At 65.1% G+C, this 20,671-nt stretch overlaps 10 non-coding genes across 10 annotated transcripts; all 10 read right to left on the bottom strand.

Moving 5' to 3' along the window:
* Positions 1-1,463: 1,463 nt before the first annotated feature.
* Positions 1,464-1,582, bottom strand: LOC127672228 (5S ribosomal RNA). The gene has a single exon (XR_007974886.1). It is a non-coding gene; the product is annotated as a 5S ribosomal RNA (ribosomal RNA).
* A 1,805-nt stretch (positions 1,583-3,387) lies between these two features.
* Positions 3,388-3,506, bottom strand: LOC127672217 (5S ribosomal RNA). Its single transcript, XR_007974875.1, has one exon. It is a non-coding gene; the product is annotated as a 5S ribosomal RNA (ribosomal RNA).
* A 1,816-nt stretch (positions 3,507-5,322) lies between these two features.
* On the bottom strand, positions 5,323-5,441 carry LOC127672205 (5S ribosomal RNA). Its single transcript, XR_007974869.1, has one exon. It is a non-coding gene; the product is annotated as a 5S ribosomal RNA (ribosomal RNA).
* Positions 5,442-7,277: 1,836 nt separating this feature from the next.
* On the bottom strand, positions 7,278-7,396 carry LOC127672193 (5S ribosomal RNA). Its single transcript, XR_007974857.1, has one exon. It is a non-coding gene; the product is annotated as a 5S ribosomal RNA (ribosomal RNA).
* A 1,807-nt stretch (positions 7,397-9,203) lies between these two features.
* LOC127672181 (5S ribosomal RNA) lies at positions 9,204-9,322 on the bottom strand. The gene has a single exon (XR_007974845.1). It is a non-coding gene; the product is annotated as a 5S ribosomal RNA (ribosomal RNA).
* A 1,840-nt stretch (positions 9,323-11,162) lies between these two features.
* Positions 11,163-11,281, bottom strand: LOC127672309 (5S ribosomal RNA). Its single transcript, XR_007974959.1, has one exon. It is a non-coding gene; the product is annotated as a 5S ribosomal RNA (ribosomal RNA).
* Positions 11,282-13,089: 1,808 nt separating this feature from the next.
* Positions 13,090-13,208, bottom strand: LOC127672297 (5S ribosomal RNA). The gene has a single exon (XR_007974948.1). It is a non-coding gene; the product is annotated as a 5S ribosomal RNA (ribosomal RNA).
* Positions 13,209-15,015: 1,807 nt separating this feature from the next.
* On the bottom strand, positions 15,016-15,134 carry LOC127672285 (5S ribosomal RNA). Its single transcript, XR_007974937.1, has one exon. It is a non-coding gene; the product is annotated as a 5S ribosomal RNA (ribosomal RNA).
* Positions 15,135-16,934: 1,800 nt separating this feature from the next.
* LOC127672274 (5S ribosomal RNA) lies at positions 16,935-17,053 on the bottom strand. The gene has a single exon (XR_007974926.1). It is a non-coding gene; the product is annotated as a 5S ribosomal RNA (ribosomal RNA).
* Positions 17,054-18,870: 1,817 nt separating this feature from the next.
* Positions 18,871-18,989, bottom strand: LOC127672204 (5S ribosomal RNA). The gene has a single exon (XR_007974868.1). It is a non-coding gene; the product is annotated as a 5S ribosomal RNA (ribosomal RNA).
* Between the last annotated feature and the right edge of the window lie 1,682 nt (positions 18,990-20,671).

Raw genomic sequence — 20,671 nt, 5'->3', positions numbered from 1 at the left:
CTACTCCTCCCCTCCCCTCCACTCCCCTCCCCTCCCCTCCCCGGAGGTTCTTGGACCAGCATCCTCACCCACCCACCCACCCACCCACCCACCCACGCGTGACCTCCTCTTGCCCTGGACGCTCGAGGAGGACGAGGAGGACAGTCCGGCTTCTGGAATCTGGAATCGGGGACGCTGGGCCCCACCTCGCTCACGGCACCGTCCGTCCCTCAGTCCCTCCCCGTGCCCCGGACTGGGACCCTCAGCCTGGACACGCACGGGAATCCGACTGACTGTGGATGGCTGGCATCCCATCCCACCCAGCATCCGCACAGCCACAGCCAGCGGCACAGGCTAGCCCTGGAGCCAGGCACTGTCCGTGCCCTCCCTTTGGAGCGAGCGGGCGCACACACAATACCCACACAGGGGCACCCTGCGCCAGACACGAGCAAGGGCTCGCGGGCGCCCCCGGGCGAGAAAGCGCGATGGCCCAGACGCGCTACTGATCCACAGAAGTGGGAACTTGACGAACGGTTACACGCGTGCGTGCGCACACACGCACATCCACACGCACTCACAAGCATGATCGCACTGCGCGGACCCGCGCGAGCGCTTCCAGGCCCCAAAGCACACATGCCATCACACATACACACACATATACACACAGCACTCCCACACTAGCGGGCTGGCACACCCACCCAATCCCCCAGGCACACACACTTGTGTGTACTGACTGATAAGAGCAAGTATGCAGGAAGGGCCCTCATGCTACACACACACACACACACACACACACACACACACACACACACACATACAGAGGCGCATTAGCAGAAGGCAGGATGGCCACACACACTCTCACACCCGTCAAACAGTCTCTTGCGTGCTCTCACACCCACACATACCAGCGCATGAACTCACGCACCAGACACAAGACACAAGCAGACACACTGACACAGGCCCCCAGAGCTCCCTAGACCTCCCGAGGCAGGCTAGAGTGGCAGGTGGTGGCTGGGTTCTTCCGGGACTCCTCCCACGGAGAGGGAGTGGGCGAGGGCGAGGGGTGGAGTAGCCTTGTCCACCCCCCTCCCTGCCTGTGCAAGGTGGGAGCCAAGTGCGGTGTTGGATCAGGATGGGTGGGACGGATGGGTGTTGGAGGGCATCCTGGGCTTGGTGCAAATGGAGACAGGCTCTCCCCTCCAAACCTCTGGCAGCTAGCTAGCCACACCGCACACATTGCAGGGAGGTGCGGTGTGGTGTGGTGTGGCGGTGCCCACTCTGAAGGCTCCGGGAGCCAGCGGTGATGGGCAATACAAGCCTCGTCCTATGCGAGGAGGACGAGGGGGGCGGGGTGCTCTCTCCCGAGTGTGGGGTGTGGGTGGGGCTGGACTGCCCTGGGCCCGGGTCTCTGGTCCCCGAGGGGCCGGCTGTGGTCCTGACAGTGACCAAAAGCAAGAGAGGACACGCCGGGGCGGAGTCCAAAAAGCCTACAGCACCCGGTATTCCCAGGCGGTCTCCCATCCAAGTACTAACCAGGCCCGACCCTGCTTAGCTTCCGAGATCAGACGAGATCGGGCGCGTTCAGGGTGGTATGGCCGTAGACGACGGCCGCCGCTCCGGAAAGCCCCAAGAGCCTGCTGCCGGCGCTCGCCCGCCGCCACTGTCAACGCTGCCCCCCTGCCCGCCCGCCCACCCACCCACCCGACGCCGAGCCCACGCGAGCCCAGGGCCCCGCAGACACACGCACTGTACCGCAGCGCACACCAAGGACCACAGCCACGCACGCACGCACGCACGCCACTCGGCCCGGCCCGAGCCCCACCCACACGCGCCAGCCCTCGCTGCCAGCCTACAACCTCCCCGAACCCCTTCAGCCCTCCTCCGCCCTCCCCTTGGAGCACGGGCCCAGACAGTGAGTGCCAGACTTGGCCCCACGGAGACCTCTCCTTCTCCTACTCCTCCCCTCCCCTCCACTCCCCTCCCCTCCCCTCCCCTCCCCGGAGGTTCTTGGACCAGCATCCTCACCCACCCACCCACCCACCCACCCACCCACGCGTGACCTCCTCTTGCCCTGGACGCTCGAGGAGGACGAGGAGGACAGTCCGGCTTCTGGAATCTGGAATCGGGGACGCTGGGCCCCACCTCGCTCACGGCACCGTCCGTCCCTCAGTCCCTCCCCGTGCCCCGGACTGGGACCCTCAGCCTGGACACGCACGGGAATCCGACTGACTGTGGATGGCTGGCATCCCATCCCACCCAGCATCCGCACAGCCACAGCCAGCGGCACAGGCTAGCCCTGGAGCCAGGCACTGTCCGTGCCCTCCCTTTGGAGCGAGCGGGCGCACACACAATACCCACACAGGGGCACCCTGCGCCAGACACGAGCAAGGGCTCGCGGGCGCCCCCGGGCGAGAAAGCGCGATGGCCCAGACGCGCTACTGATCCACAGAAGTGGGAACTTGACGAACGGTTACACGCGTGCGTGCGCACACACGCACATCCACACGCACTCACAAGCATGATCGCACTGCGCGGACCCGCGCGAGCGCTTCCAGGCCCCAAAGCACACATGCCATCACACATACACACACATATACACACAGCACTCCCACACTAGCGGGCTGGCACACCCACCCAATCCCCCAGGCACACACACTTGTGTGTACTGACTGATAAGAGCAAGTATGCAGGAAGGGCCCTCATGCTACACACACACACACACACACACACACACACACATACAGAGGCGCATTAGCAGAAGGCAGGATGGCCACACACACTCTCACACCCGTCAAACAGTCTCTTGCGTGCTCTCACACCCACACATACCAGCGCATGAACTCACGCACCAGACACAAGACACAAGCAGACACACTGACACAGGCCCCCAGAGCTCCCTAGACCTCCCGAGGCAGGCTAGAGTGGCAGGTGGTGGCTGGGTTCTTCCGGGACTCCTCCCACGGAGAGGGAGTGGGCGAGGGCGAGGGGTGGAGTAGCCTTGTCCACCCCCCTCCCTGCCTGTGCAAGGTGGGAGCCAAGTGCGGTGTTGGATCAGGATGGGTGGGACGGATGGGTGTTGGAGGGCATCCTGGGCTTGGTGCAAATGGAGACAGGCTCTCCCCTCCAAACCTCTGGCAGCTAGCTAGCCACACCGCACACATTGCAGGGAGGTGCGGTGTGGTGTGGTGTGGCGGTGCCCACTCTGAAGGCTCCGGGAGCCAGCGGTGATGGGCAATACAAGCCTCGTCCTATGCGAGGAGGACGAGGGGGGCGGGGTGCTCTCTCCCGAGTGTGGGGTGTGGGTGGGGCTGGACTGCCCTGGGCCCGGGTCTCTGGTCCCCGAGGGGCCGGCTGTGGTCCTGACAGTGACCAAAAGCAAGAGAGGACACGCCGGGGCGGAGTCCAAAAAGCCTACAGCACCCGGTATTCCCAGGCGGTCTCCCATCCAAGTACTAACCAGGCCCGACCCTGCTTAGCTTCCGAGATCAGACGAGATCGGGCGCGTTCAGGGTGGTATGGCCGTAGACGACGGCCGCCGCTCCGGAAAGCCCCAAGAGCCTGCTGCCGGCGCTCGCCCGCCGCCACTGTCAACGCTGCCCCCCTGCCCGCCCGCCCACCCACCCACCCGACGCCGAGCCCACGCGAGCCCAGGGCCCCGCAGACACACGCACTGTACCGCAGCGCACACCAAGGACCACAGCCACGCACGCACGCACGCACGCCACTCGGCCCGGCCCGAGCCCCACCCACACGCGCCAGCCCTCGCTGCCAGCCTACAACCTCCCCGAACCCCTTCAGCCCTCCTCCGCCCTCCCCTTGGAGCACGGGCCCAGACAGTGAGTGCCAGACTTGGCCCCACGGAGACCTCTCCTTCTCCTACTCCTCCCCTCCCCTCCACTCCCCTCCCCTCCCCTCCCCGGAGGTTCTTGGACCAGCATCCTCACCCACCCACCCACCCACCCACCCACCCACGCGTGACCTCCTCTTGCCCTGGACGCTCGAGGAGGACGAGGAGGACAGTCCGGCTTCTGGAATCTGGAATCGGGGACGCTGGGCCCCACCTCGCTCACGGCACCGTCCGTCCCTCAGTCCCTCCCCGTGCCCCGGACTGGGACCCTCAGCCTGGACACGCACGGGAATCCGACTGACTGTGGATGGCTGGCATCCCATCCCACCCAGCATCCGCACAGCCACAGCCAGCGGCACAGGCTAGCCCTGGAGCCAGGCACTGTCCGTGCCCTCCCTTTGGAGCGAGCGGGCGCACACACAATACCCACACAGGGGCACCCTGCGCCAGACACGAGCAAGGGCTCGCGGGCGCCCCCGGGCGAGAAAGCGCGATGGCCCAGACGCGCTACTGATCCACAGAAGTGGGAACTTGACGAACGGTTACACGCGTGCGTGCGCACACACGCACATCCACACGCACTCACAAGCATGATCGCACTGCGCGGACCCGCGCGAGCGCTTCCAGGCCCCAAAGCACACATGCCATCACACATACACACACATATACACACAGCACTCCCACACTAGCGGGCTGGCACACCCACCCAATCCCCCAGGCACACACACTTGTGTGTACTGACTGATAAGAGCAAGTATGCAGGAAGGGCCCTCATGCTACACACACACACACACACACACACACACACACACACACACACACACACATACAGAGGCGCATTAGCAGAAGGCAGGATGGCCACACACACTCTCACACCCGTCAAACAGTCTCTTGCGTGCTCTCACACCCACACATACCAGCGCATGAACTCACGCACCAGACACAAGACACAAGCAGACACACTGACACAGGCCCCCAGAGCTCCCTAGACCTCCCGAGGCAGGCTAGAGTGGCAGGTGGTGGCTGGGTTCTTCCGGGACTCCTCCCACGGAGAGGGAGTGGGCGAGGGCGAGGGGTGGAGTAGCCTTGTCCACCCCCCTCCCTGCCTGTGCAAGGTGGGAGCCAAGTGCGGTGTTGGATCAGGATGGGTGGGACGGATGGGTGTTGGAGGGCATCCTGGGCTTGGTGCAAATGGAGACAGGCTCTCCCCTCCAAACCTCTGGCAGCTAGCTAGCCACACCGCACACATTGCAGGGAGGTGCGGTGTGGTGTGGTGTGGCGGTGCCCACTCTGAAGGCTCCGGGAGCCAGCGGTGATGGGCAATACAAGCCTCGTCCTATGCGAGGAGGACGAGGGGGGCGGGGTGCTCTCTCCCGAGTGTGGGGTGTGGGTGGGGCTGGACTGCCCTGGGCCCGGGTCTCTGGTCCCCGAGGGGCCGGCTGTGGTCCTGACAGTGACCAAAAGCAAGAGAGGACACGCCGGGGCGGAGTCCAAAAAGCCTACAGCACCCGGTATTCCCAGGCGGTCTCCCATCCAAGTACTAACCAGGCCCGACCCTGCTTAGCTTCCGAGATCAGACGAGATCGGGCGCGTTCAGGGTGGTATGGCCGTAGACGACGGCCACCGCTCCGGAAAGCCCCAAGAGCCTGCTGCCGGCGCTCGCCCGCCGCCACTGTCAACGCTGCCCCCCTGCCCGCCCGCCCACCCACCCACCCGACGCCGAGCCCACGCGAGCCCAGGGCCCCGCAGACACACGCACTGTACCGCAGCGCACACCAAGGACCACAGCCACGCACGCACGCACGCACGCCACTCGGCCCGGCCCGAGCCCCACCCACACGCGCCAGCCCTCGCTGCCAGCCTACAACCTCCCCGAACCCCTTCAGCCCTCCTCCGCCCTCCCCTTGGAGCACGGGCCCAGACAGTGAGTGCCAGACTTGGCCCCACGGAGACCTCTCCTTCTCCTACTCCTCCCCTCCCCTCCACTCCCCTCCCCTCCCCTCCCCTCCCCGGAGGTTCTTGGACCAGCATCCTCACCCACCCACCCACCCACCCACCCACGCGTGACCTCCTCTTGCCCTGGACGCTCGAGGAGGACGAGGAGGACAGTCCGGCTTCTGGAATCTGGAATCGGGGACGCTGGGCCCCACCTCGCTCACGGCACCGTCCGTCCCTCAGTCCCTCCCCGTGCCCCGGACTGGGACCCTCAGCCTGGACACGCACGGGAATCCGACTGACTGTGGATGGCTGGCATCCCATCCCACCCAGCATCCGCACAGCCACAGCCAGCGGCACAGGCTAGCCCTGGAGCCAGGCACTGTCCGTGCCCTCCCTTTGGAGCGAGCGGGCGCACACACAATACCCACACAGGGGCACCCTGCGCCCGACACGAGCAAGGGCTCGCGGGCGCCCCCGGGCGAGAAAGCGCGATGGCCCAGACGCGCTACTGATCCACAGAAGTGGGAACTTGACGAACGGTTACACGCGTGCGTGCGCACACACGCACATCCACACGCACTCACAAGCATGATCGTACTGCGCGGACCCGCGCGAGCGCTTCCAGGCCCCAAAGCACACATGCCATCACACATACACACACATATACACACAGCACTCCCACACTAGCGGGCTGGCACACCCACCCAATCCCCCAGGCACACACACTTGTGTGTACTGGCTGATAAGAGCAAGTATGCAGGAAGGGCCCTCATGCTACACACACACACACACACACACACACACACACACACATACAGAGGCGCATTAGCAGAAGGCAGGATGGCCACACACACTCTCACACCCGTCAAACAGTCTCTTGCGTGCTCTCACACCCACACATACCAGCGCATGAACCCACGCACCAGACACAAGACACAAGCAGACACACTGACACAGGCCCCCAGAGCTCCCTAGACCTCCCGAGGCAGGCTAGAGTGGCAGGTGGTGGCTGGGTTCTTCCGGGACTCCTCCCACGGAGAGGGAGTGGGCGAGGGCGAGGGATGGAGTAGCCTTGTCCACCCCCCTCCCTGCCTGTGCAAGGTGGGAGCCAAGTGCGGTGTTGGATCAGGATGGGTGGGACGGATGGGTGTTGGAGGGCATCCTGGGCTTGGTGCAAATGGAGACAGGCTCTCCCCTCCAAACCTCTGCCAGCTAGCTAGCCAGCCAGCCCTGCAGGGAGGTGCGGTGTGGTGTGGTGTGGTGTGGTGTGGTGTGGTGTGGTGTGGTGTGGTGTGGCGGTGCCCACTCTGAGGGCTCCGGGAGCCAGCGGTGATGGGCAATACAAGCCTCGTCCTATGCGAGGAGGACGAGGGGGGCGGGGTGCTCTCTCCCGAGTGTGGGGTGTGGGTGGGGCTGGACTGCCCTGGGCCCGGGTCTCTGGTCCCCGAGGGGCCGGCTGTGGTCCTGACAGTGACCAAAAGCAAGAGAGGACACGCCGGGGCGGAGTCCAAAAAGCCTACAGCACCCGGTATTCCCAGGCGGTCTCCCATCCAAGTACTAACCAGGCCCGACCCTGCTTAGCTTCCGAGATCAGACGAGATCGGGCGCGTTCAGGGTGGTATGGCCGTAGACGACGGCCGCCGCTCCGGAAATCCCCAAGAGCCTGCTGCCGGCGCTCGCCCGCCGCCACTGTCAACGCTGCCCCCCTGCCCGCCCGCCCACCCACCCACCCGACGCCGAGCCCACGCGAGCCCAGGGCCCCGCAGACACACGCACTGTACCGCAGCGCACACCAAGGACCACAGCCACGCACGCACGCACGCACGCCACTCGGCCCGGCCCGAGCCCCACCCACACGCGCCAGCCCTCGCTGCCAGCCTACAACCTCCCCGAACCCCTTCAGCCCTCCTCCGCCCTCCCCATGGAGCACGGGCCCAGACAGTGAGTGCCAGACTTGGCCCCACGGAGACCTCTCCTTCTCCTACTCCTCCCCTCCCCTCCACTCCCCTCCCCTCCCCTCCCCTCCCCGGAGGTTCTTGGACCAGCATCCTCACCCACCCACCCACCCACCCACCCACGCGTGACCTCCTCTTGCCCTGGACGCTCGAGGAGGACGAGGAGGACAGTCCGGCTTCTGGAATCTGGAATCGGGGACGCTGGGCCCCACCTCGCTCACGGCACCGTCCGTCCCTCAGTCCCTCCCCGTGCCCCGGACTGGGACCCTCAGCCTGGACACGCACGGGAATCCGACTGACTGTGGATGGCTGGCATCCCATCCCACCCAGCATCCGCACAGCCACAGCCAGCGGCACAGGCTAGCCCTGGAGCCAGGCACTGTCCGTGCCCTCCCTTTGGAGCGAGCGGGCGCACACACAATACCCACACAGGGGCACCCTGCGCCCGACACGAGCAAGGGCTCGCGGGCGCCCCCGGGCGAGAAAGCGCGATGGCCCAGACGCGCTACTGATCCACAGAAGTGGGAACTTGACGAACGGTTACACGCGTGCGTGCGCACACACGCACATCCACACGCACTCACAAGCATGATCGCACTGCGCGGACCCGCGCGAGCGCTTCCAGGCCCCAAAGCACACATGCCATCACACATACACACACATATACACACAGCACTCCCACACTAGCGGGCTGGCACACCCACCCAATCCCCCAGGCACACACACTTGTGTGTACTGACTGATAAGAGCAAGTATGCAGGAAGGGCCCTCATGCTACACACACACACACACACACACACACACACACACACACATACAGAGGCGCATTAGCAGAAGGCAGGATGGCCACACACACTCTCACACCCGTCAAACAGTCTCTTGCGTGCTCTCACACCCACACATACCAGCGCATGAACTCACGCACCAGACACAAGACACAAGCAGACACACTGACACAGGCCCCCAGAGCTCCCTAGACCTCCCGAGGCAGGCTAGAGTGGCAGGTGGTGGCTGGGTTCTTCCGGGACTCCTCCCACGGAGAGGGAGTGGGCGAGGGCGAGGGGTGGAGTAGCCTTGTCCACCCCCCTCCCTGCCTGTGCAAGGTGGGAGCCAAGTGCGGTGTTGGATCAGGATGGGTGGGACGGATGGGTGTTGGAGGGCATCCTGGGCTTGGTGCAAATGGAGACAGGCTCTCCCCTCCAAACCTCTGGCAGCTAGCTAGCCACACCGCACACATTGCAGGGAGGTGCGGTGTGGTGTGGTGTGGCGGTGCCCACTCTGAAGGCTCCGGGAGCCAGCGGTGATGGGCAATACAAGCCTCGTCCTATGCGAGGAGGACGAGGGGGGCGGGGTGCTCTCTCCCGAGTGTGGGGTGTGGGTGGGGATGGACTGCCCTGGGCCCGGGTCTCTGGTCCCCGAGGGGCCGGCTGTGGTCCTGACAGTGACCAAAAGCAAGAGAGGACACGCCGGGGCGGAGTCCAAAAAGCCTACAGCACCCGGTATTCCCAGGCGGTCTCCCATCCAAGTACTAACCAGGCCCGACCCTGCTTAGCTTCCGAGATCAGACGAGATCGGGCGCGTTCAGGGTGGTATGGCCGTAGACGACGGCCGCCGCTCCGGAAAGCCCCAAGAGCCTGCTGCCGGCGCTCGCCCGCCGCCACTGTCAACGCTGCCCCCCTGCCCGCCCGCCCACCCACCCACCCGACGCCGAGCCCACGCGAGCCCAGGGCCCCGCAGACACACGCACTGTACCGCAGCGCACACCAAGGACCACAGCCACGCACGCACGCACGCACGCCACTCGGCCCGGCCCGAGCCCCACCCACACGCGCCAGCCCTCGCTGCCAGCCTACAACCTCCCCGAACCCCTTCAGCCCTCCTCCGCCCTCCCCTTGGAGCACGGGCCCAGACAGTGAGTGCCAGACTTGGCCCCACGGAGACCTCTCCTTCTCCTACTCCTCCCCTCCCCTCCACTCCCCTCCCCTCCCCTCCCCGGAGGTTCTTGGACCAGCATCCTCACCCACCCACCCACCCACCCACCCACCCACGCGTGACCTCCTCTTGCCCTGGACGCTCGAGGAGGACGAGGAGGACAGTCCGGCTTCTGGAATCTGGAATCGGGGACGCTGGGCCCCACCTCGCTCACGGCACCGTCCGTCCCTCAGTCCCTCCCCGTGCCCCGGACTGGGACCCTCAGCCTGGACACGCACGGGAATCCGACTGACTGTGGATGGCTGGCATCCCATCCCACCCAGCATCCGCACAGCCACAGCCAGCGGCACAGGCTAGCCCTGGAGCCAGGCACTGTCCGTGCCCTCCCTTTGGAGCGAGCGGGCGCACACACAATACCCACACAGGGGCACCCTGCGCCCGACACGAGCAAGGGCTCGCGGGCGCCCCCGGGCGAGAAAGCGCGATGGCCCAGACGCGCTACTGATCCACAGAAGTGGGAACTTGACGAACGGTTACACGCGTGCGTGCGCACACACGCACATCCACACGCACTCACAAGCATGATCGCACTGCGCGGACCCGCGCGAGCGCTTCCAGGCCCCAAAGCACACATGCCATCACACATACACACACATATACACACAGCACTCCCACACTAGCGGGCTGGCACACCCACCCAATCCCCCAGGCACACACACTTGTGTGTACTGGCTGATAAGAGCAAGTATGCAGGAAGGGCCCTCATGCTACACACACACACACACACACACACACACACACACACATACAGAGGCGCATTAGCAGAAGGCAGGATGGCCACACACACTCTCACACCCGTCAAACAGTCTCTTGCGTGCTCTCACACCCACACATACCAGCGCATGAACCCACGCACCAGACACAAGACACAAGCAGACACACTGACACAGGCCCCCAGAGCTCCCTAGACCTCCCGAGGCAGGCTAGAGTGGCAGGTGGTGGCTGGGTTCTTCCGGGACTCCTCCCACGGAGAGGGAGTGGGCGAGGGCGAGGGATGGAGTAGCCTTGTCCACCCCCCTCCCTGCCTGTGCAAGGTGGGAGCCAAGTGCGGTGTTGGATCAGGATGGGTGGGACGGATGGGTGTTGGAGGGCATCCTGGGCGTGGTGCAAATGGAGACAGGCTCTCCCCTCCAAACCTCTGCCAGCTAGCTAGCCAGCCAGCCCTGCAGGGAGGTGCGGTGTGGTGTGGTGTGGTGTGGTGTGGTGTGGTGTGGTGTGGTGTGGTGTGGTGTGGCGGTGCCCACTCTGAGGGCTCCGGGAGCCAGCGGTGATGGGCAATACAAGCCTCGTCCTATGCGAGGAGGACGAGGGGGGCGGGGTGCTCTCTCCCGAGTGTGGGGTGTGGGTGGGGCTGGACTGCCCTGGGCCCGGGTCTCTGGTCCCCGAGGGGCCGGCTGTGGTCCTGACAGTGACCAAAAGCAAGAGAGGACACGCCGGGGCGGAGTCCAAAAAGCCTACAGCACCCGGTATTCCCAGGCGGTCTCCCATCCAAGTACTAACCAGGCCCGACCCTGCTTAGCTTCCGAGATCAGACGAGATCGGGCGCGTTCAGGGTGGTATGGCCGTAGACGACGGCCGCCGCTCCGGAAAGCCCCAAGAGCCTGCTGCCGGCGCTCGCCCGCCGCCACTGTCAACGCTGCCCCCCTGCCCGCCCGCCCACCCACCCACCCGACGCCGAGCCCACGCGAGCCCAGGGCCCCGCAGACACACGCACTGTACCGCAGCGCACACCAAGGACCACAGCCACGCACGCACGCACGCACGCCACTCGGCCCGGCCCGAGCCCCACCCACACGCGCCAGCCCTCGCTGCCAGCCTACAACCTCCCCGAACCCCTTCAGCCCTCCTCCGCCCTCCCCATGGAGCACGGGCCCAGACAGTGAGTGCCAGACTTGGCCCCACGGAGACCTCTCCTTCTCCTACTCCTCCCCTCCCCTCCACTCCCCTCCCCTCCCCTCCCCGGAGGTTCTTGGACCAGCATCCTCACCCACCCACCCACCCACCCACCCACGCGTGACCTCCTCTTGCCCTGGACGCTCGAGGAGGACGAGGAGGACAGTCCGGCTTCTGGAATCTGGAATCGGGGACGCTGGGCCCCACCTCGCTCACGGCACCGTCCGTCCCTCAGTCCCTCCCCGTGCCCCGGACTGGGACCCTCAGCCTGGACACGCACGGGAATCCGACTGACTGTGGATGGCTGGCATCCCATCCCACCCAGCATCCGCACAGCCACAGCCAGCGGCACAGGCTAGCCCTGGAGCCAGGCACTGTCCGTGCCCTCCCTTTGGAGCGAGCGGGCGCACACACAATACCCACACAGGGGCACCCTGCGCCCGACACGAGCAAGGGCTCGCGGGCGCCCCCGGGCGAGAAAGCGCGATGGCCCAGACGCGCTACTGATCCACAGAAGTGGGAACTTGACGAACGGTTACACGCGTGCGTGCGCACACACGCACATCCACACGCACTCACAAGCATGATCGCACTGCGCGGACCCGCGCGAGCGCTTCCAGGCCCCAAAGCACACATGCCATCACACATACACACACATATACACACAGCACTCCCACACTAGCGGGCTGGCACACCCACCCAATCCCCCAGGCACACACACTTGTGTGTACTGGCTGATAAGAGCAAGTATGCAGGAAGGGCCCTCATGCTACACACACACACACACACACACACACACATACAGAGGCGCATTAGCAGAAGGCAGGATGGCCACACACACTCTCACACCCGTCAAACAGTCTCTTGCGTGCTCTCACACCCACACATACCAGCGCATGAACCCACGCACCAGACACAAGACACAAGCAGACACACTGACACAGGCCCCCAGAGCTCCCTAGACCTCCCGAGGCAGGCTAGAGTGGCAGGTGGTGGCTGGGTTCTTGCAGGACTCCTCCCACGGAGAGGGAGTGGGCGAGGGCGAGGGATGGAGTAGCCTTGTCCACCCCCCTCCCTGCCTGTGCAAGGTGGGAGCCAAGTGCGGTGTTGGATCAGGATGGGTGGGACGGATGGGTGTTGGAGGGCATCCTGGGCGTGGTGCAAATGGAGACAGGCTCTCCCCTCCAAACCTCTGCCAGCTAGCTAGCCAGCCAGCCCTGCAGGGAGGTGCGGTGTGGTGTGGTGTGGTGTGGTGTGGTGTGGTGTGGCGGTGCCCACTCTGAGGGCTCCGGGAGCCAGCGGTGATGGGCAATACAAGCCTCGTCCTATGCGAGGAGGACGAGGGGGGCGGGGTGCTCTCTCCCGAGTGTGGGGTGTGGGTGGGGCTGGACTGCCCTGGGCCCGGGTCTCTGGTCCCCGAGGGGCCGGCTGTGGTCCTGACAGTGACCAAAAGCAAGAGAGGACACGCCGGGGCGGAGTCCAAAAAGCCTACAGCACCCGGTATTCCCAGGCGGTCTCCCATCCAAGTACTAACCAGGCCCGACCCTGCTTAGCTTCCGAGATCAGACGAGATCGGGCGCGTTCAGGGTGGTATGGCCGTAGACGACGGCCGCCGCTCCGGAAATCCCCAAGAGCCTGCTGCCGGCGCTCGCCCGCCGCCACTGTCAACGCTGCCCCCCTGCCCGCCCGCCCACCCACCCACCCGACGCCGAGCCCACGCGAGCCCAGGGCCCCGCAGACACACGCACTGTACCGCAGCGCACACCAAGGACCACAGCCACGCACGCACGCACGCACGCCACTCGGCCCGGCCCGAGCCCCACCCACACGCGCCAGCCCTCGCTGCCAGCCTACAACCTCCCCGAACCCCTTCAGCCCTCCTCCGCCCTCCCCATGGAGCACGGGCCCAGACAGTGAGTGCCAGACTTGGCCCCACGGAGACCTCTCCTTCTCCTACTCCTCCCCTCCCCTCCACTCCCCTCCCCTCCCCTCCCCTCCCCGGAGGTTCTTGGACCAGCATCCTCACCCACCCACCCACCCACCCACCCACGCGTGACCTCCTCTTGCCCTGGACGCTCGAGGAGGACGAGGAGGACAGTCCGGCTTCTGGAATCTGGAATCGGGGACGCTGGGCCCCACCTCGCTCACGGCACCGTCCGTCCCTCAGTCCCTCCCCGTGCCCCGGACTGGGACCCTCAGCCTGGACACGCACGGGAATCCGACTGACTGTGGATGGCTGGCATCCCATCCCACCCAGCATCCGCACAGCCACAGCCAGCGGCACAGGCTAGCCCTGGAGCCAGGCACTGTCCGTGCCCTCCCTTTGGAGCGAGCGGGCGCACACACAATACCCACACAGGGGCACCCTGCGCCCGACACGAGCAAGGGCTCGCGGGCGCCCCCGGGCGAGAAAGCGCGATGGCCCAGACGCGCTACTGATCCACAGAAGTGGGAACTTGACGAACGGTTACACGCGTGCGTGCGCACACACGCACATCCACACGCACTCACAAGCATGATCGCACTGCGCGGACCCGCGCGAGCGCTTCCAGGCCCCAAAGCACACATGCCATCACACATACACACACATATACACACAGCACTCCCACACTAGCGGGCTGGCACACCCACCCAATCCCCCAGGCACACACACTTGTGTGTACTGACTGATAAGAGCAAGTATGCAGGAAGGGCCCTCATGCTACACACACACACACACACACACACACACACACACACACATACAGAGGCGCATTAGCAGAAGGCAGGATGGCCACACACACTCTCACACCCGTCAAACAGTCTCTTGCGTGCTCTCACACCCACACATACCAGCGCATGAACTCACGCACCAGACACAAGACACAAGCAGACACACTGACACAGGCCCCCAGAGCTCCCTAGACCTCCCGAGGCAGGCTAGAGTGGCAGGTGGTGGCTGGGTTCTTCCGGGACTCCTCCCACGGAGAGGGAGTGGGCGAGGGCGAGGGGTGGAGTAGCCTTGTCCACCCCCCTCCCTGCCTGTGCAAGGTGGGAGCCAAGTGCGGTGTTGGATCAGGATGGGTGGGACGGATGGGTGTTGGAGGGCATCCTGGGCTTGGTGCAAATGGAGACAGGCTCTCCCCTCCAAACCTCTGGCAGCTAGCTAGCCACACCGCACACATTGCAGGGAGGTGCGGTGTGGTGTGGTGTGGCGGTGCCCACTCTGAAGGCTCCGGGAGCCAGCGGTGATGGGCAATACAAGCCTCGTCCTATGCGAGGAGGACGAGGGGGGCGGGGTGCTCTCTCCCGAGTGTGGGGTGTGGGTGGGGCTGGACTGCCCTGGGCCCGGGTCTCTGGTCCCCGAGGGGCCGGCTGTGGTCCTGACAGTGACCAAAAGCAAGAGAGGACACGCCGGGGCGGAGTCCAAAAAGCCTACAGCACCCGGTATTCCCAGGCGGTCTCCCATCCAAGTACTAACCAGGCCCGACCCTGCTTAGCTTCCGAGATCAGACGAGATCGGGCGCGTTCAGGGTGGTATGGCCGTAGACGACGGCCGCCGCTCCGGAAAGCCCCAAGAGCCTGCTGCCGGCGCTCGCCCGCCGCCACTGTCAACGCTGCCCCCCTGCCCGCCCGCCCACCCACCCACCCGACGCCGAGCCCACGCGAGCCCAGGGCCCCGCAGACACACGCACTGTACCGCAGCGCACACCAAGGACCACAGCCACGCACGCACGCACGCACGCCACTCGGCCCGGCCCGAGCCCCACCCACACGCGCCAGCCCTCGCTGCCAGCCTACAACCTCCCCGAACCCCTTCAGCCCTCCTCCGCCCTCCCCTTGGAGCACGGGCCCAGACAGTGAGTGCCAGACTTGGCCCCACGGAGACCTCTCCTTCTCCTACTCCTCCCCTCCCCTCCACTCCCCTCCCCTCCCCTCCCCGGAGGTTCTTGGACCAGCATCCTCACCCACCCACCCACCCACCCACCCACCCACGCGTGACCTCCTCTTGCCCTGGACGCTCGAGGAGGACGAGGAGGACAGTCCGGCTTCTGGAATCTGGAATCGGGGACGCTGGGCCCCACCTCGCTCACGGCACCGTCCGTCCCTCAGTCCCTCCCCGTGCCCCGGACTGGGACCCTCAGCCTGGACACGCACGGGAATCCGACTGACTGTGGATGGCTGGCATCCCATCCCACCCAGCATCCGCACAGCCACAGCCAGCGGCACAGGCTAGCCCTGGAGCCAGGCACTGTCCGTGCCCTCCCTTTGGAGCGAGCGGGCGCACACACAATACCCACACAGGGGCACCCTGCGCCAGACACGAGCAAGGGCTCGCGGGCGCCCCCGGGCGAGAAAGCGCGATGGCCCAGACGCGCTACTGATCCACAGAAGTGGGAACTTGACGAACGGTTACACGCGTGCGTGCGCACACACGCACATCCACACGCACTCACAAGCATGATCGCACTGCGCGGACCCGCGCGAGCGCTTCCAGGCCCCAAAGCACACATGCCATCACACATACACACACATATACACACAGCACTCCCACACTAGCGGGCTGGCACACCCACCCAATCCCCCAGGCACACACACTTGTGTGTACTGACTGATAAGAGCAAGTATGCAGGAAGGGCCCTCATGCTACACACACACACACACACACACACACACACACATACAGAGGCGCATTAGCAGAAGGCAGGATGGCCACACACACTCTCACACCCGTCAAACAGTCTCTTGCGTGCTCTCACACCCACACATACCAGCGCATGAACTCACGCACCAGACACAAGACACAAGCAGACACACTGACACAGGCCCCCAGAGCTCCCTAGACCTCCCGAGGCAGGCTAGAGTGGCAGGTGGTGGCTGGGTTCTTCCGGGACTCCTCCCACGGAGAGGGAGTGGGCGAGGGCGAGGGGTGGAGTAGCCTTGTCCACCCCCCTCCCTGCCTGTGCAAGGTGGGAGCCAAGTGCGGTGTTGGATCAGGATGGGTGGGACGGATGGGTGTTGGAGGGCATCCTGGGCTTGGTGCAAATGGAGACAGGCTCTCCCCTCCAAACCTCTGGCAGCTAGCTAGCCACACCGCACACATTGCAGGGAGGTGCGGTGTGGTGTGGTGTGGCGGTGCCCACTCTGAAGGCTCCGGGAGCCAGCGGTGATGGGCAATACAAGCCTCGTCCTATGCGAGGAGGACGAGGGGGGCGGGGTGCTCTCTCCCGAGTGTGGGGTGTGGGTGGGGCTGGACTGCCCTGGGCCCGGGTCTCTGGTCCCCGAGGGGCCGGCTGTGGTCCTGACAGTGACCAAAAGCAAGAGAGGACACGCCGGGGCGGAGTCCAAAAAGCCTACAGCACCCGGTATTCCCAGGCGGTCTCCCATCCAAGTACTAACCAGGCCCGACCCTGCTTAGCTTCCGAGATCAGACGAGATCGGGCGCGTTCAGGGTGGTATGGCCGTAGACGACGGCCGCCGCTCCGGAAAGCCCCAAGAGCCTGCTGCCGGCGCTCGCCCGCCGCCACTGTCAACGCTGCCCCCCTGCCCGCCCGCCCACCCACCCACCCGACGCCGAGCCCACGCGAGCCCAGGGCCCCGCAGACACACGCACTGTACCGCAGCGCACACCAAGGACCACAGCCACGCACGCACGCACGCACGCCACTCGGCCCGGCCCGAGCCCCACCCACACGCGCCAGCCCTCGCTGCCAGCCTACAACCTCCCCGAACCCCTTCAGCCCTCCTCCGCCCTCCCCTTGGAGCACGGGCCCAGACAGTGAGTGCCAGACTTGGCCCCACGGAGACCTCTCCTTCTCCTACTCCTCCCCTCCCCTCCACTCCCCTCCCCTCCCCTCCCCTCCCCGGAGGTTCTTGGACCAGCATCCTCACCCACCCACCCACCCACCCACCCACGCGTGACCTCCTCTTGCCCTGGACGCTCGAGGAGGACGAGGAGGACAGTCCGGCTTCTGGAATCTGGAATCGGGGACGCTGGGCCCCACCTCGCTCACGGCACCGTCCGTCCCTCAGTCCCTCCCCGTGCCCCGGACTGGGACCCTCAGCCTGGACACGCACGGGAATCCGACTGACTGTGGATGGCTGGCATCCCATCCCACCCAGCATCCGCACAGCCACAGCCAGCGGCACAGGCTAGCCCTGGAGCCAGGCACTGTCCGTGCCCTCCCTTTGGAGCGAGCGGGCGCACACACAATACCCACACAGGGGCACCCTGCGCCCGACACGAGCAAGGGCTCGCGGGCGCCCCCGGGCGAGAAAGCGCGATGGCCCAGACGCGCTACTGATCCACAGAAGTGGGAACTTGACGAACGGTTACACGCGTGCGTGCGCACACACGCACATCCACACGCACTCACAAGCATGATCGCACTGCGCGGACCCGCGTGAGCGCTTCCAGGCCCCAAAGCACACATGCCATCACACATACACACACATATACACACAGCACTCCCACACTAGCGGGCTGGCACACCCACCCAATCCCCCAGGCACACACACTTGTGTGTACTGGCTGATAAGAGCAAGTATGCAGGAAGGGCCCTCATGCTACACACACACACACACACACACACACACATACAGAGGCGCATTAGCAGAAGGCAGGATGGCCACACACACTCTCACACCCGTCAAACAGTCTCTTGCGTGCTCTCACACCCACACATACCAGCGCATGAACTCACGCACCAGACACAAGACACAAGCAGACACACTGACACAGGCCCCCAGAGCTCCCTAGACCTCCCGAGGCAGGCTAGAGAGGCAGGTGGTGGCTGGGTTCTTCCGGGACTCCTCCCACGGAGAGGGAGTGGGCGAGGGATGGAGTAGCCTTGTCCACCCCCCTCCCTGCCTGTGCAAGGTGGGAGCCAAGTGCGGTGTTGGATCAGGATGGGTGGGACGGATGGGTGTTGGAGGGCATCCTGGGCTTGGTGCAAATGGAGACAGGCTCTCCCCTCCAAACCTCTGCCAGCTAGCTAGCCAGCCAGCCCTGCAGGGAGGTGCGGTGTGGTGTGGTGTGGTGTGGTGTGGTGTGGTGTGGTGTGGTGTGGCGGTGCCCACTCTGAGGGCTCCGGGAGCCAGCGGTGATGGGCAATACAAGCCTCGTCCTATGCGAGGAGGACGAGGGGGGCGGGGTGCTCTCTCCCGAGTGTGGGGTGTGGGTGGGGCTGGACTGCCCTGGGCCCGGGTCTCTGGTCCCCGAGGGGCCGGCTGTGGTCCTGACAGTGACCAAAAGCAAGAGAGGACACGCCGGGGCGGAGTCCAAAAAGCCTACAGCACCCGGTATTCCCAGGCGGTCTCCCATCCAAGTACTAACCAGGCCCGACCCTGCTTAGCTTCGGAGATCAGACGAGATCGGGCGCGTTCAGGGTGGTATGGCCGTAGACGACGGCCGCCGCTCCGGAAAGCCCCAAGAGCCTGCTGCCGGCGCTCGCCCGCCGCCACTGTCAACGCTGCCCCCCTGCCCGCCCGCCCACCCACCCACCCGACGCCGAGCCCACGCGAGCCCAGGGCCCCGCAGACACACGCACTGTACCGCAGCACACACCAAGGACCACAGCCACGCACGCAAGCACGCCACTCGGCCCGGCCCGAGCCCCACCCACACGCGCCAGCCCTCGCTGCCAGCCTACAACCTCCCCGAACCCCTTCAGCCCTCCTCCGCCCTCCCCATGGAGCACGGGCCCAGACAGTGAGTGCCAGACTTGGCCCCTTGGAGATCTCTCCTCCTCCTACTCCTCCCCTCGCCTCCCCTCAGCTCTCCTCCCCTCCGCTCTCATACCCTCCCTTCCCCTCCCCTGCCCCCCTCCCCTCCTCGATTGTTCTTGGACCAGCATCCTCACCCACCCACCCACCCACCCACGCGTGACCTCCTCTTGCCATGGACGCACGATGAGGACGAGGAGGACAGTCTGGCTTCTGGAATCGGGGAAGCTGGGCCCCACCTCGCTCACTGCACGGTCCATCCCTCAGTCCATCCCCGTGCCCCGGACTGGGACCCTCAGCTTGGACACCCACGGGAATCCGACCGACTGTGGATTGCTGGCATCCCATCCCACCCAGCATCCGCACAGCCACAGCCACTGGCACAGGGTTGCCCGGGAGCCAGGCACTGTCCGTGCCCTCCCTTTGGAGCGAGTGGGCGCACACACAATACCCACATAGGGGCACAATGCGCCCGACACGAGCAAGGGCTCGCGGGCGCCCCCGGGCGAGAAAGCGCGATGGCCCAGACGCGCTACTGATCCACAGAAGTGGGAACTTGACGAACGGTTACACGCGTGCGTGCGCACACACGCACATCCACACGCACTCACAGGCATGATCGCACTGCGCAGACCCACGCGAGCGCTTCCGGGCCCCAAAGCACACATGCCATCACACATACACACACGTATACACACAGCACTCCCACACTAGCGGGCTGGCACACCCACCCAATCCCCCAGGCACACACACTTGTGTGTACTTGCTGATCAGTGCAAGTATGCAGGAAGGGCCCTCATGCTACACACACACACACACAGACACACACAGACATAGAGAGGTGCATTAGCAGAAAGCAGGATGGCCACACACACTCTCACACCAGTCAAACAGTCTCTTGTGTGCTCTCACACCCACACATACCAGCGCATGAACTCCTGCACCTGGGTCTACTGATTCACACAACAGACACATAAATGTGCTAATCCTCTCATAAACTCACCCATGCAACATTAGACAGCAGACAGACAGAGACACAAGACACAAGCAGACACACTGACACAGGCCCCCAGAGCTCCCTAGACCTCCCGAGGCAGGCTAGAGAGGCAGGTGGTGGCTGGGTTCTTCCGGGACTCCTCCCACGGAAAGGGAGTGGGCGAGGGCGAGGGGTGGAGTAGCCTTGTCCACTCCCCTCCCTGCCTGTGCAAGGTGGGAGCCAAGTGCGGTGTTGGATCAGGTTGGGCTGGGTGCGTGTTAGAGTTCAATCTGGGCTTGGTCAAATGGGGACAGGGTTGTGTTGCTGTACATTAAGGTGACTGTTGCTTACAATCCCCATGATTCTGCTGTGCTTGCCAGCTCTCTG

The sequence above is a fragment of the Apodemus sylvaticus genome, chromosome 21 (assembly GCF_947179515.1).
Source record: "Apodemus sylvaticus chromosome 21, mApoSyl1.1, whole genome shotgun sequence".
NCBI classification, from domain to species: domain Eukaryota; kingdom Metazoa; phylum Chordata; class Mammalia; order Rodentia; family Muridae; genus Apodemus; species Apodemus sylvaticus.
Note: the sequence above shows the minus strand (reverse complement) of the source record. Positions and strands in the feature narration are given on the sequence as shown.